Genomic DNA, 10858 nt, shown 5'->3' with positions numbered 1-10858 from the left:
GTGTGTGTGTGTGTGTGTGTGTGTGTGTGTGTGTGTGTGTGTGTGTGTGTGTGTGTGTGTGTGGGTGTGACATAATGAAGCGCTTCTCGCCACTAATAACGAGAAAATAATTACAAAGCATTCAGAAGCGCACGCGTTGATGTGTACTTGTTTGGATCGTGTTTGAATAGGTAATGGCAAAACAAATCGTGAACTTTTTTGTAATGTACTTGAGCGCTGTTTTTGTATTTCAGTTTTTTTTTCTTTCTTACCTATTCTCATTTCAATCCTGTCCACTTATTTATTACATCTTCATCATCCACTTATTCACCATCCATCTTAGTATGTTTGAATCAGTCACTCATTCATCCATATTTTTCACATTCTTTTACTGCTTTTTTCTTCATCCGACACTTACACTCCATCTGTTTATGCATACAATTATCTATTTATTCAGTCACTACCTTCATATATTCTTTTTACACAATTTTCTTTCATATTTATCTCTCTACTGCCTATATTCACTGGCTACTCGTATTTTTTGACTATTTCTATTATTATTCTATTTTCTATTCAATTCCTCTATTATTTGTTTTGTTTATTTATTTATTTATCGCGATGAGTCGGCAGCGTCACGGCATGAAGTCAAGCAATATTGAAGAAGACGTGCTGGAGTTCATCCGGTGCGTTGCCATGGTAACCGTCACGTCATTTGTACTGAACTGTCATTGAAGTCTCTCTCTCTCTCTCTCTCTCTCTCTCTCTCTCTCTCTCTCTCTCTCTCTCTCCTTTTCATCCTTCAGCATTTGATGTTTAGTAGTTGCGTAGTTTTCATTATTATTATTATTATTATTATTATTATTATTATTATTATTATTATTATTATTATTATTATTATTATTATTATTATTATTATTATTATTATTATTATTATTATTATTATTATTATTATTATTATTATTATTATTATTATTATTATTATTATTATTATTATTATTATTACTATTATGATTATATCATTATTGTTATTATTACTAGAAATGTTAGTATTATCATCATTATTAGTGGTAATGGTAAAAATAGTAGTGGTAGTAATAATAGTAGCAGAAAGAGGAGGAGCATGAGAAAGAGGAGTAAACACAGATAAACATAGAGTTATAACGTTGTCATCATCATCGTCATCATCATCAGTAGCAGCAGCAGCAGCAGCAGCAGCAGGAGCAGCAACAGTACCTTAGAGCAATAGCAGTAATAGAAGCTCGCTTAACATGTACTACATATTTCCCCTGAAATGCTGTTCTCTGAATAATAAAAAAAAGTGGCGCAGGTGTGTAGTACTGTTGGAAGGAAAAATCCGAACTAAAATTGTGGAGCATAATGCAGCAAAGTGTAGCGCAGTGCAGGTCGGTGGGGGAAGGCATGAGGCCAGCGGGCCCACTCAGAGGATCAAGGCTGCAGGTCAAAGAGTGTCAACAATGTGTTTTTAGAGTGTCTCATTGCTGTCCCCTGGTGGGTGTCCTGCTGGAGGATATACCGAAGTTGATGACGCCGAGCAACTGATGTAACTTGGTATAGCTTGGCTGCTGTGGTGCGGCGCTACAAAATGAGGCTTCAGGCAATACCAGGCAGGAAGTTTGCACCAGCTCAGGGAATGAAGTCCATTAGAAGGACGCTGTCCCACGAGATGGCGGTGCTCTTCCTGGTGGCCCGGCGGTCACTGACATGGCTTGCCTGCCACTGCATCTCCTGTCTCGCCACATAGCCTGCATAGCGGCCGTGCATTCACGGAAGCCCTTTCAGCCCTTTCTTTGATATGCATCAGTGAGCTCGTTATCCACGATGCTCCTCCTTCGATGTTTTCATGTACGCAGACCGCGGCACTAAATTGGTCTTTTGATCAGCACGTCTGCCTTCGAGTGGTCGTGGTAGTGTGCCCACGTCAATCATCATTATCTTCTCAGTGTCATGCAAGTTGTTTCTCAATCACAAATAACTATTAATTTAACAACAATAGCCTTGATCTGGTGAGCCTTAAAATCTTGAAGCATTCCTTCTCAGTAGGTTGGCGCGGTGCTACTTTGGTATGCGATCTACACAGCCAATGTGATCTACAAGAGTCAAATTCTACTTTGTCATGCTATCTACCTGTTTAATGTTATGCTATCTACCTGTTTAATTCATTTAGGTATTATGGCTTAAGTAAAACATTTTGCAATGTACGTATATTTATTAGAAAAAAGATGATGAACATATCAGTATTTAAGAAACAAAGAAGCGATAAAACATACTTAAAGGCAGAATACCTGAATTACAAATTACAATTACGTTACAGCTCCACTAAAAAGGGTCTTAGAGTGTCTTTTAAAGGGTATATGGAAATTTAAGAAATTGTAAAATTATTTCACGTTGATGTGGAAAAGTATGTAGCTTCTTCACCTCCAGAAATTATACGGTATGTTGGTAAAGTATCGGGCTTTGCTGGACTTTTTATCATAAAGGACTTGTACTACTGGATACAATATAATAATAGGTATGTACGATGTAAGCCGAAATAATGATAACGAAATTGATGTTACTTAAAATGAATAAATGAATGAATAAATAACAATGATTACGATGCGCGTGACGATGCTAACGATGCCATTCCACAATAAGAACGCGATTCCATTTTCCACGATAACGATTTGATTCCATGATGACGATACGGGTTTCCACGATAACGATGCTATTCCACGATAACGATGCGAATTTCTATGATAACGATACGAGTTTCCACGATAACGATAAGAGTTTCTACGATAACGATGTGATTCCATGATAAGGATGCGAGTTCCGACGACAACGATGTGAGTTTCCACAATAACGATGCGATTCCATGATAACTATGCGAGTTTCCATGATAACCATGCGAGTTTCCACGATAACCATGCGAGTTTCCACGATAACGATACGAGATTGCACGATAACGATACGAATTTCCACGATAACGATACGAATTTCCATGATAACGATGCTTTTCTACAATAACGATGCGAGTTTCCACGATAACCATGCGATTTCACGATATCATTGATGATATTTTACGATAACGATGCGATTTCACGACAGCTAAACGAGTTTCCACGATGATGATGCGACTTCATTTTCCACTACAACGATGCGATTCCACGATAACGATGCGAATTTCCACGATAACTATGGCGATGTGGCGATAGCCTACCTACACAGGTACCAAGACGAACCCTTCCTCCTCAAGGGTCCACCTCAGCAGTCCCGTGGGTGTGAGGGCAGTGACAATGCAACCTTGCAGCGCCTCTCACTGCTTTCTATGAGCAATGACCCACCACACACCACTCCCCAACCACTGTCCTGACGTGAACCCTCTCACCATGTCCTAGTAGATGTCTGGCGCATGGTCCACAGCGTGCCCTCGTTCATGGCGAGTTGTTCAGCCCGGTGCCATCACGATCAAGGGACCCGTACACACCCTCCCTTATCTCCAGGCACTATATATATGGTGCTCCGGAGTGTCTAGGACTCTTGTGTGTACCTTACTTATTTTCTGTATGTTTGTGTGTGACTGGATAGAAGCAGTGATCTAATCTCAGAATTCTTCTGTACCTGGACCTGCTATTTCATGCACTGAATCATATGGGATATTTTGAATTACATTAGATAAAAATATTTCTAAAAATTGACATTCCGAGAGCTTGTAAACTACGGTTAAATGGAACTCCCTTCGTCTCGTCTGTGATCTCGTTGTAAACTCTTTAATTAACATCTGAAGGATTCTTTAGGCATTCGGATTCCAAAAGGCAGGTAAAATCATGGAAAGGAGCACAGATTGTTAATGGAGACAATGTTTATGCCGGAATGAAGTGTGCTGCTGTCACATGTTGAGTCAGGACCGGAGCTCCAATACTCAAACATTCCACACATGCTTCACACTCTCTCTAACTAGATATTCTCTCTATGACAAGGCAAGTGTTTTCCTGTCTCTCGATAATAAAAGATAAAAAAATCTTTTTCTTGTTGTATTCCACAATATAAAGCGTTGATCACATACCAAATTAACTTTACGACACGTAGACCGCGTACCAAAGTAACACCGTTGGCGCCATACGATGTTTATTTCCATCATTCCCTGAAAACTCCTCTCTTGGCTTACTGACGTGTGTCTGAAGTGAGAAACATAATCTTGGGCTTGCGATGAAGTCTGTCAGGCAGTGACTGAAATAATATATGTGCTTTGCTTACCACTGGCTGGTCTACTGCCTCTTGTGTCTTATAGGTACTTATCGCGAGTCCCATCACTGACACCTATGAAATTCTTGTCTGTTTTTTTTTTAACTAAGTATTCCTAATCTCGTTCCCGAATGTGAAGGATGTAAGATCAGTATAGAAATAAACTGTTCCCCCCCTCCTCTCTCTCTCTCTCTCTCTCTCTCTCTCTCTCTCTCTCTCTCTCTCTCTCTCTCTCTCTCTCATGAACAAGGGAACACTTTTTTCAAGGTTTGGTTGCGACATAGAACGAATCAAACTGGAGGACGTCAGATTAATTGAATTCAGCTGAGATGAGGTGAGATCAGGGCAGGTGAGATGATGTGAGGTGAGGTGCAGTCAAGTAGGGCCAGGTGAGGTAGGGCCAGGTAAGGTGAAGTCACGCACAATGCACGTTCACAGCCATCAAGAGTGAATATTTTGAGGTGAGTGAGTCGTTTGTTTCACCTGTTTCACATGCTCCACCTGTTCCACCTGCTCCTGGACGCAAAATTACACGCAGGCGGAATATAGAAGGGCCGGTGTTAGTGAAAGGCGAGGTAACTGAGAACGGTACGCGGTCCCTTGCTCTAATGGGAACTATTGATGGTGGTGGTGGTGTTGATTGTGGCCGCGGCAGGTGGTGATGATGAGGTGGTGTGTGTGTGTGTGTGTGTGTGTGTGTGTGTGTGTGTGTGTGTGTGTGTGTGTGAGTGAGAGAGAGAGAGAGAGAGAGAGAGAGAGAGAGAGAGAGAGAGAGAGAGAGAGAGAGAGAGAGAGAGAGAGAGAGAGAGAGAGAGAGAGAGAGAGAGAGAGAGAGAGAGAAATTACACTCTCCCACATGATTGGTGCAGGGACAAAAGCGAGGAGAGTGTATGACTGGAATTAATGTTACTGAAAAGGGGCAAACTAGAGGAAGAAGAAGAGGAAACTGGTGGTGGTGGTGATGGTGGTGATGGTGGAGGAGGAGGAGGAAGAGGAGGAGGAGGAGGAGGAGGAGGAGGAGGAGGAGGAGGAGGAGGAGGAGGAGGAGGAGGAGGAGAGAGGAGGAGAGAGAGTGCCCAAACTTGTTCTTCATCAGACGTTCATCTCTCTCTCTCTCTCTCTCTCTCTCTCTCTCTCTCTCTCTCTCTCTCTCTCTCTCTCTCTCTTTCTGCTTTCATTCTTATTTCTTTTCAGCTTTTCTTAACTACTACTATTACTTCTACTACTACTACTACTACTACTACTACTACTACTACTACTACTACTACTACTACTACTACTACTACTACTACTACTACTACTGCTACTACTGCCTGCACTGCTACCACTGCTGCCACCACCACCTGCTGCTGCCACCACCACCACTGCTACTACTACTGCTGCTACTGCTACTGCTACTGCTACTACTACTACTACTACTACTACTACTACTACTACTACTACTACTACTACTACTACTATTACTACTACTAACAATACTTTCATCGTCATCCTTTTCTTTTGTTGTTCATTTTTATCTACCTCTTCTTTTTCCTTTCTTTTCTTTCATTTACATTTGCCTCCTCGTGCTCCATTCTCTGATTTCCCTACACAATTCATAACTCTTGTATTATATTCTTTTGAGGGATAACTAATATAAATCTTTGTACTCGTAAAGAAAACTCTATGGCGGAAAATATTCAGTATTGTAATGTTGTTTACTTGGGAGAGAGAGAGAGAGAGAGAGAGAGAGAGAGAGAGAGAGAGAGAGAGAGAGAGAGAGAGAGCAATGTAATGAAATAAAGGGAAATTCCTAAGGGAGGGAATGATAATAAAGACGCAAAGCAAGAAAAAAAAAGACAGACTACAAGAACATCACCACCACCACCACCACCAACACCACCAACACCACCACCACCACCACCACCACCACCACCACAACCACCACCACCACCACCAAAAACAACAACAATAAGTAAAAAAAAAAAAAAAAAAGAAAAATGTGGAGCAGGAGAAGGAACACTTGACGAAAATAGCAAAGGAGGTTAAAATGTACGAGAAAGCGAAGGTTGATAATTATACTTGCGAGAAGAAGAGATAGGAAAAAGTAAGAAAAATGGAGAAAATGAGACAGAAAAAAGAATGAGAGCAGAGAAATCTTACAAACAGTGTCGGCAATAGCAATAATTAAAAAAAAGTAATAGTAATAAAAAAATAATTCTGATATATAATTGTACGATATTCAAAGTAGAAGATCACAACAACAGCAACTACAACAACTACAACATCAAAAAAAAAAAAAAAATAGTCATGAGGAAAATTGGTAAAAGAAGGAAATTCGAAGAGGAAGAATACGAAGACAAAAGACGAAGAAGGATAGGAAGAAGAAGAAGAAGAAAAAGAAAAGAAAAAAATAAAAGAAGAATATACTTTTGAACGATTGAATGATTTCTCAGCCGGGACATCAATCAGTCTATGAAACAATTTTTCTATAATTATTTATTCTTCCTCAAAGAGGAGGAGGAGGAAGAGGATGAGGATAAAGAAGAGGAAAAGGAAGAGGAGGAGGAAGAGGAGGAGGAGGAGGAAGAGGAGGAGGAGGAGGAGGAGGAAAATGGAGAGGAGGAGGAGAAGGAGGAGGACAAAGATAATCGGTAAAGTCATTATTAACAAAGGTAAGAGAGAGAGAGAGAGAGAGAGAGAGAGAGAGAGAGAGAGAGAGAGAGAGAGAGAGAGAGAGAGAGAGAGAGAGAGAGAGAGAGAGAGAGAGAGAGAGAGAGAGAGAGAGAGAATGTATGAAGTGAATAGAAATAATAATATAAGCATTGCTATAATTTGTAACAATATTAGTAATGGTAGTAGCAATAGTAGTAGCAGCAATAGTATTAGAAGTAACAGCACCAGTAATGATAAAAATAATAATAATAATAATAATAATAATAATAATAATAATAATAATAATAATAATAATAATAATAGTAATAATAATGGGAGGGATGTCTGCGTTCTCGGTCCTTTCATCAAATGTTTCCCACGACAGAGGAAGATTAATAGGCCTCTCAGGGCCAAGGAGGTCAGGGCGTGCCAGAAGGAGATGGAGGAGGAAGAAGAAGAGGAGAGCGTGGCAGTGGTAATGAAAGAGGGAGACCAGGAATAACTAGAAAGAGGACGAGGACGATGAAAATAAGAAGTAGTAGTAGTAGTAGTATCAGTAGTAGTAATAGTAGTAGTAGGAAGTGGAGGAGGAGAAGGAGGAGGAGGAGGAGGAGGAGGAGGAGGAGGAGGAGGAATACGACTTGTGGAATGCGGAAGATAAGGCGAACGAGAATAGGAAGGATGAGGAGGAAGTGGATGAGGACAAAAAACACGAGAAGTAGGAAGAAAAAGGAAGAAGGAGGGTAGAAAGAAGGAAAATGACGTGGGAATGGCGAAGGATAAGCAAAGCGAGAATAGCAAGAACGAGGACAAGGAAGAGGAGGTAGAGGAAAAAAAGTTGGAAGAAGAAGAAGAGAAGGAAGAGGATTAGGAAAAGAAAATATGAGGAAGAAGAATAACATGAAGGAAAGATCAAGCGATATAGAAGGATGTATATATCAGATAGTAAGATGTGATAGAGGAGGAGGAGGAAGAGGAGGAGGAGGAGGAGGAGGAGGAGGAGGAGGAGGAGGAGGAGGAGGAGGAGGAAGAAGTGAGAAAAAACCGAATGAAAAGAGGAAATGATATGAAAAGTTATCTGAAGAGGAAATTACTAGGAACGAAAATATAATACGTGGAAAAAGAGGAGAAAGGGTTGGAGGAAGAGGTGGAGGAAATAGGAGAAAAAGAAATAGAATTGAAGAAAATGCGTGATTATTATTATTTTTTTTTAGGAAATAACGAATATGTGTGTGTGTGTGTGTGTGTGTGTGTGTGTGTGTGTGTGTGTGTGTGTGTGTGTGTGTGTGTGTGTTTGAGTGAGCGAGTGTGAGTGAGCTTGGATGAGTGCGTGCGTACATTTGTAACACCTACGCCTCACAGCCATGTGTGAACGGGTGAAGGAGTTTGAATGGGAGAATGAAAGTTACAGTGAATGCGGCGGGAAAGTTAGCGAGTGAGTAAGAGAGAGAGAGAGAGAGAGAGAGAGAGAGAGAGAGAGAGAGAGAGAGAGAGAGAGAGAGAGAGAGAGAGAGAGAGAGAGAGATGAATTAATATGAAATAGTAACTCTTGCATACCCACTCGTTATCTTAATTATAGCACCAATTACAACATCATTCCATAATAATTACATAGACGAGAAGCTTTTCCCATGATTCTTGTTAACAATTACTTTGAACGCGAGTATTCCGAAATTTAAATGTATTGTAAACTTTAGTGAATCCAGGAAAAAAAAAAATAAAACTCACTTTATTCTTATTCCTTCTCATGATCTTTTGTTTGAAATAACCAGTTTTTTATTTGTCCTTTTCTAGAAGTTGCTGAGACTATCTGTAGTAAGTAATCAATTTCCTTTTAGATTTGTCTTTTTTTTAGGCGTTGAGGAGACTGCCTAGTAATTTCATGTAGTAAATAATCAGTTCCTTTCTATATTTGTCCTGTTTTTTAATAAGTGTTGAGGTGACCTTCTACTAATTTTCTGTGATGAATAGTCAGTTTTATTCTATATTTGCCCTTTTTTTTTTAATGTTGAAGAGACCGGCCAATGGAAAATAAAAGACGGAAAAGCTCCCTGAATTTGCCGCTGCCAGAGGATCGAGGGAGAGTCTCAAAAAGTTGGGCAGTTCAATTCGAGAGTTGTCTTGATGCTCCCCTTTGTGAGACAGTTTGAGTCACAGGAACGGCGAAAACAGAAACAGGAACAGGAAAAGGAACGGATTTGCACTCCATGGACTCTCCTTTGTTCCATGATTGCTTTATAATTATAATATGTAAGTAAAGTAGATGATGTATTTATAGTCGTCTGTGGCATGGCAGCAGTGGGATTGCAATGACGCCACACCTCAAAAGCAACTATAAAATATTTGATCCTCTTAACGTTATGGTTGTCCCCTTTGCACAGACAAGAAAAAGGTGAATAGAAGGTTAATTTTTCTCGCTTTTAAGAGGAAAACAATAAGAGAGATTATGGTAAAAAGTCTTCAAAAGCTTCTAGGTGATGACAAGAAAAAAAATATTCTCAATCATTGACGATTTTGATATCAGTGGCAAAAAGAAATATATCATAACCGTTGATGGTGAGGAGTGGCATAGTCACCGGTGATCCATTTCTCAAATAACATTCATAATTTTTTTTCTTTACCATTCCATAAGTCAGTGATAATTTGATTGCCTTGACAGTGGAGTGCATTTTGATTTTTTTCTTTCATGGGATCTGTTTTCAAATGTCACTGAGATGTTTACACGCTTTCTCATTGGTATTTTTCCTTATGACGCAGAATAATTGTTATATGATCTCCAAAATTATGAAAAAAACTTTCAAACTTCCACTAGAACCAACGGAAAGTCGAAATAAAACTCCCAAGTATTTGAGAATATATACTGTGTGACGGGAAGCTGGTGGTGGTGAGCTGTGTGCCAGGTAGCAATGATAGCCAGTGTCTTGATACAGCGTTGTTACGTCATCCTTCACTATCTGCTACTTCGTGTCAATTAAAATCTATCAGAAACGCACTAGCTTATGTTTTAGACGATGATATCTTCGTCACAGGAGAGCAAGCACAGTAAAGATGAGAGATAGAGTTTTTTATTTATTGTTTGTAGAATTCGTTAATTTGCTGTAAATACTCAGTACATAAATACACATATGTCAATATTCACACGATGCATGATGAATAGCCTCACGATTCATAGATCTATATTTGCAGCTCCGAAACGATCATTAAGCTTTACTCTACGGAGGCTATTCGCTGTCCCTCCTCCCGCCATCCACGTCCTGACTTGTCCCCGCGGTGTGTGACCAGACCCTTGTGGCGCCAAGTATTAATTAGTCAACCAGCAAATCCCTAACTTGCCCCAATAATCATATCAGCATCACACGCGTGCACTTCCCCAGCAATTAGTGGTGCGCGGGGAGGCAGGTAGACAGGCAGGCCAGGGTTGGGGGATGCCTGAGCGGAGGATGGCCTGTTCCTTCCCCCCTCCACCCAGCTGCTGAACCCAGGCCCTGAAATTAGCTTCCAGGAATACAGAACATTGGAGCTCACTTACTGGAACATATGACGTGATAAGCTTTAATAAAATAATTGTAATAGCAGTGGTGGTGGTGGTTGTAGTGATAGTAGTAGTAGTAGTAGCAGTAGCAGTAGTAGCAGCAGCAGCAGCAGCAGCAGCAGCAGCAGCAGCAGCAGTGCAGTAGTAGTAGTAGCAGTAGTAGTAGTAGTAGTAGTAGTAGCAGTAGTAGTAGTAGTAGCAGCAGTAGTAGCAGCAGTAGTAGTAGTAGTAGTAGTAGTAGTAGTAGTAGTAGTAGTAGTAGTAGTAGTAGTAGTAGTAGTAGTAGTAGTAGTAGTAGTAGCAGTAATAGTAATAATACTACTTACTACTTTAGACCTGCAGTAAATATACTCAAGCATAATTTTTCTCACCTACAGTATTAACCAACCAGCAGGCCACGGTCACTGGTTGGCTGCGTGAGGTGAACTGCTTCGCGGGCAGTATAGGTGACCATCACGATGCTGTGAA

The 10858-nt window shown here is 40.3% G+C and overlaps 1 pseudogene; it reads left to right on the top strand.

Annotated features, from left to right (window-relative positions):
• The first annotated feature begins 597 nt into the window (after nt 1-597).
• LOC123514874 overlaps nt 598-10858 on the top strand; it is a 21651-nt pseudogene continuing 11390 nt past the window's right edge.

The sequence above is a fragment of the Portunus trituberculatus genome, chromosome 38 (assembly GCF_017591435.1).
Source record: "Portunus trituberculatus isolate SZX2019 chromosome 38, ASM1759143v1, whole genome shotgun sequence".
Lineage (NCBI taxonomy): Eukaryota > Metazoa > Arthropoda > Malacostraca > Decapoda > Portunidae > Portunus > Portunus trituberculatus.
The sequence above is the reverse complement of the archived record's forward strand: the minus strand, read 5'-3'. Positions and strand labels throughout refer to the sequence as shown.